The sequence below is a fragment of the Coptis chinensis genome, chromosome 4 (genome assembly GCF_015680905.1).
Source record: "Coptis chinensis isolate HL-2020 chromosome 4, ASM1568090v1, whole genome shotgun sequence".
Lineage (NCBI taxonomy): Eukaryota > Viridiplantae > Streptophyta > Magnoliopsida > Ranunculales > Ranunculaceae > Coptis > Coptis chinensis.
This window is the reverse complement of record NC_141459.1, coordinates 34,494,356-34,500,355: the sequence shown is the minus strand read 5'-3', so window position 1 is coordinate 34,500,355 and position 6,000 is coordinate 34,494,356.

The following is a 6,000-nucleotide window of genomic DNA, read 5'->3' as shown; positions in this document are numbered from 1 at the left end:
GCTTGGAATCGTTCACCGATCTCCTTATAGAGTGTCCACATCATAATTTAGCGAAAGACACGCTTAGTTCGTGCCTTTTTCAAAGGACTTCTACACCACCATAAAGAAGTCCTAGACATAATGAATGGGGTAGTTTCTTAAAAGGAAAGGAGCCCTGGAGGCTTATAAATTTTAGAGGATCAAACTAAAAGCGAAATAACAAAGTGATGATATCCACCGCTCCGCTAGTTCTTCTAATACAGTTAAGGCCGCCGGTATGTTTGAAATTAAACACGATTTCGAGCTTAAAACTCTAATCGAATCACTCACTAAAAAGGTAGAGGCCATTTCTATTCAACAAAAGCCAATCCCCGTCATGAATGTAAATTCAAATCCATGTAGTTTCTGTTGGAGCCCTGAGCATCCCGACTCCCACTGTCCTATAGCCTATGAACAAGCTTGTTCCATTAATAGTGAACCTAACGCCCCTTGGAGACAAAATTGCATAGAAACACGTGTAATTAAGGCATCTGTTAGGATATAGATAGATATAATATGCCTTTGTTTTCTAGTTAAAATTTTAAAAAATTCAAAATTATAAATAAATAAGTTATGCTATACACTTAGGAATATTGGTATTGTTTTCTTTCTCCATGCTCTTAACAATCTAGAAGTCTCACGTAGCTTTTGCATCAGAATAATTGTTAGAAACTTAGGTTAATATATAGGTAATAATCTTTGCATCTATCTATAAATATATTACATGAGTATCTATGATTGTTAGCGATAAGTTTAAAAATCTAGGCTAGAGTACTTATTCTACAAATCCTGTGAGAATATAGTCTAAAGCCTTATATGAGCGAAACATTTGAGAAATGACACAAGGGAGACGTAAAATCCGGATAGAGATATCACACGTCCACTTGCTTGATCACTATGCCATATCCTAAGCGAGAATTTAGGCCCTCTTTGGATCGATATAGCCAAAAATTCAAACCTATGAATTATTTTCTGCTAGTCGCCCCTCTGAGCCTTTCTTTAGCCTTTCATAAACCACAATCCCTTTACCCTGTTACAAAAACAAAAACAAACTAAAAAAATAAATCAACCTACCCAATTTAGAATAAGTCAGAGAATAGAATGAGGAAGAAAGAAGAAGAGAAAAACCTGTGTAAACAAAAATTAGTTAGTTGCTTCAGGAAATAAAGAAAAGAAGTTTACATCCAAAGAAAAGAAAAATAAAAATAGAAATAAATAAAAACTCCAAAAAAAAATAGAATAAAAGGAGTCAAAAGCCAAAAGAAAAAGTCTAAGGATGGAAACAAAGTGTAGAAGCAAAAGTAAATAACAAGGTTTTCTTTAGTTACATAATCTGAAGACTCTATTATCTCAGACTTGTCCTTTTTGAATATCCATTTCCTTCCTTCTTAAACCATCTCCTAATCCCCGTAACACCTAATAAAGACATCTAGCTCAATTAAGAATAGGTTAGTGTGATAGTAAGTGGCAGATGTGTTTGATCGACTCCGGATTCCTTGTTGTCATTGAGATTGTAAGGTAAAGTGTGCCCACTACGTACTAGAGTAGCGAAACTTGAGTGGAAAAATCAGAGTATTGTATCTTGACTATTATTGTGAGAACCTACTTAAGGAGGCTATTCCGAGTTTCAGAAACGGACCTGCTATTGCATTTCATAGTATTACTCATTGTATATATGTTTATTGCAGATGATTGATTATTATGCATATATTAGCTTAGGTTTTTGACTTGGTTATTCTTGTTCATAGCTAGTGACATGTATAGATAATTTGGAGCATGAATAAGGAAACAATAGTTTTCTTTCTTAGTCGTTGTAGTATAGATGAAGTTTGTGAGTACCTTCACTGGAAAACTCTCACGAGGCTATAACTCGTCCACTAGGGAATTCCTAGTGGTTTAAAGGCGCCTTGTCATATATGGTCAATGCAATCGCACTCAAATAAACGCGAGTAGATAGAACTCCATTTTTGGTCACTTATTCTAATTTCTCATCTTTGCTTGAGGACAAGCAAAATGCTGTTTGGGGTGGTTTGATAAGAGCCCAAAACTGTAGTTTTAACCCTTTAACAGTCATACTTTTAGACCAATTATGTGAGTAATAATTAAGAGTTAACACTGATTACGTGTTTTTATGTATTTCAGGCTTCAAAGTCCATTATGTGCAGAAATGTGCCACTTTAGCGAGATAGAAGAGCAAAGGTTGGTTACTAAGGAGTTCCGTGATTAAAGGCCAAGATTCAAGAAGACAAAGCCTTTCTAAAGCCCGGTCAAAAGTTGAAAAGTCGACGCGTAAAACAAAGATACAAAGTCGTGAGAACTTCCGAAGGCCGTATCTTTGGACTCAGACCTCAGAATGGGGCCTACCTTATGTCAAAACGACCAGCTCGGAAAGAGCTTTCCAATGGTCTAAGCCTTGACCCAATCAGAGGAGCAGAAGTAGACGAAAAGTCTATTGAAGCCAACTGCAGCTGAAGAGACCTTTTTGGACTGAAAGAATTGGGTTTTGGGCCTGAAACATGGCTCGAAGCCCATGCACGATTTTTGGATCTGAAAAGGATAAAAACAAAAGCTTAACTCTTGGTTAAAAATAGATGGTTAATGGTAGATGGTTAATGGTAGATGGTTAATGGTAGAGGGTTAATGGTAGATGGTTAATGGTAGAGGGTTAATGGGAGATGGTTAATGATAGATGGTTAATGGTAGATAGTTAATGGTAGATAGGTTAGAGTAAAAAGTAGCCATTAAAATAGCTTCTAGATCTAGTTTTTATTTAATTATTTTTAATTAAGTTTAATTTCTAATCCAACTCTTGTTTTAGATTAAATTCTTAGAATCATTGTTCTTAATTAGTTTGATAAATAAAATAGCTAGTTTGTCAATTTCGATTCTTGTCATTTACATTTGTGTTAGATCTAATTTCATTTATTACTTGTTATTCAATTCTTAGTTATTAATTAGATTTTAATTATTGTTTAAATTAGATTAGTAAATTGCAATTCCTTATATTATGTTTAGTTTAAATTTAATCGGAAATGATTGCGTGATGATTCTCGGCTAAACTTCCATTAGAGGGGGTTGAGAAGCCTTGATGAAAGCTTAATTCTGACTATTGTAGAGTCGTCGTAATTTCCTTTCCACTCTAGAAATGATTAGTTCACCATGAGAATGGGTTTAATCGTTCACATGCTAGTTATGAATTGGTAGGAATGCCATGTGTAATTAGGGATTAGGAAGAACCAATTGTTCTGCGAAGCAGTTCAATTCGGATTACGACGATTCCTCTTTAATAGGATTAAGTCGAGTCAAGGTGGAATCAATCCCCCTCTAACTCCTTATCATAGAATCAACGTAGCATTCTCTTAGTTGTTCTAATAGTCGACTAGTGCATCTTGTGGGTAGTTGCATCGTAGTCTAGTTGCCTTTTCGTAAATCTCTCATTAGACTTTAAGAGTTGAATACTTATACTTAGAGAACATTAACATGCGGAAGGACTAGGAGTGGAACGAATCACTCTACTCCACTATATCTCATAGGATTGAGAGTAGAATTCTTTGATAAATTAGGCACGTAAAATATCGTTTAGTTTTACCTACGTTTAGAGTTTCATCGCTTTATTTCGTAGGTAAAACTATTCAATTTTTCGTTTATCACCAAGATGTTGTCATTGACTCCTGATTCAACAATGTCGGAACGTGTAGTTGTGATTATGAGTTATGATGGTATCACTACTTCTGTTCCGAAGCAAAGTGTGAAGGGAGATTCATTTGTACTGGATCTAGCTGTTGTTCTGTATGCCCATAGAATGTTTTCTAGTTGCTCTGGCCATTGGTTTTTCTTGCTCTCCAGCTTCTTTTGGAGGTTTTCTTTGATGGCCTTGTTGGTGGCCTTTGCTTGGCCATTGCTTTGTGCATATCTAGGTATAGAAAATGCTTGAGTGATGCGCCATTTTTGTAGAAAATCCTTGACTTGAATGCCAGCAAATTGCGTTCCATTGTCCATGACTAGGGTGTGGGGTAGACCAAATCTAGTGATGATATTAGTCCAGATAAAGTTGATTACGTTGACTTCCTTGACTTGGACTAGTGGGATTGCTTCAACCCACTTGGTGAAGTAATCTGTGGCTGCTAGGACGTATTTGAGCCCTGATTTCTTTTGCGGGATGAATGGTCCCATGATGTCTAGCCCCCACATGTGGAACAGCCATGGGCAGGCTATGTTGATCAATTCCCTTGCTGGACTTAGGTGATTGTGGCCAAAAGTTTGACATTGGAGGCATTTAAGAACTTATCTTTCTGCGTCGATATGCATGCCTGGCCAATAATATCCTTGGGCAATTGCTTTGTGTGCCAGTGATCTTGCTCCTGCGTAGTTGCCACATTCACCTTTGTGGATTTCGTCGAAAATAAGTTGTCCCTCCCTTGGAGTTATGCACCTTACGAGGGGTCCTCCAGCAGATTTGCGAAACAGTCTTCCATTGATCACTGTGTACCTTGGGGCTCGAAGTTGGATTGCACGAGCATGCTTTGCTTCTAATAGGATCTCACCATGTAAAATAAACTTGAGGAATGGGCCCATCCAAGATTGGCTGATTTCTTCTTCAGATGAGGGTTGGAAATCTGTGAGGCTGTTGATACTTTCTTTATGGTACGCAAGTCGTTCCAGAATGTCAATGTAGACAGTGGTCGGACATGCCTCTTGTGTTTTGGAGGCTAGGAAAGCCAAGTTGTATGCATGTCTGTTGTCCTCTCAAGGAATATGATATAAGGAGAACGTTTTGAACGAACTGATTATGTCATAAACAACTTAAGCATACTTTGCCAAGTTTACTCCGTTTGTGACATTCTTTTGTGATCTGCTTGATGATTAGCTGGGAATCTCTGTAAGCTTTAAGCTTTGATACTTGTAGTTACTGTGCCATTCGGAACCCTGTGATCAACGCTTCGTATTCTGCTTCGTTGTTGGACGTTGTGAAATCGATTTTTATTGATTTCTATAGCTGGGCTCCCTCTGGTGAAGTTAATACTGCCCCCAGTCCACTGCCAATGTTATTGCATGCGCCATCTACGTGGAGGTGCCATGTGTCTGGGGTGGCTTGTTGATGGAGTGATGTGATTGGCTCGGGTTCCCAGTTGATATCTTCGATAGGGAAATCTGCTAAGAACTCAGCAATGACCTGGCCTTTGCGAGACGTTCTGGGAATGAACGCGATGTGATGTTCTCCTAGTTCTTTAGTCCATTTGGCCATGCATGTTGTTTTGTTGCTAGAACTCAATACCTGTTTAATGGGTACGTCAGTGATGACCTTGATGCTGTGAGATTGGAAGGAAAGTCGAAACTTCCGAGCTGAGTAGAGTAAAGAAAGTATTGCTTTCTCCATCAGGGAATAGTGCTTTTCTGCATCTACCAACATCTTGCTGGTGAAGTAGACCGACTTCTTAACTCCATCATGCTCTCAGAACTGAGCTGATTGCGAAGTCGGTCGTTGCAAGGTATAGCCCTAGTGTTTCTCCTTCTTCTGGTTTGGACAGGACGGGTGGAGTTAATAAATAGGCTTTCAGGTCGATGAAGGCTTTGTGGCACTCGTCTGTCCAAGTGAAAGTTGCTCCCTTTTTGAGTATTTGCAGGAATGGTCTGTATTTGTCAGATGCTCTTGAGATGAACCTGTTGAGGGCTGAAACCATGCCAGATAACTTGTAGATTTGTTGCTTTGTGGTTGATTCTGGCATTTCAAGGAGAGCTCGTATCTGTTCTAAATTTGCTTTAATGCGTCTTTGTGAGACAAGGTAACCTAAGAATTTCCATGAGGCTACTCCAAATACGCATTTGGTTGGGTTGAGCTTCATCTTGTTTTGGCGAAGTCGTTCAAAAGCCTATTGTAGGTAGGAGATGTGATCACCTGCCTTTTCGCTTTTGACAACCATGTCGTCTATGTAGACTTCCATAGTGTCTCCTAACAAGTCTTTGAACATTTTTGTGACAAGT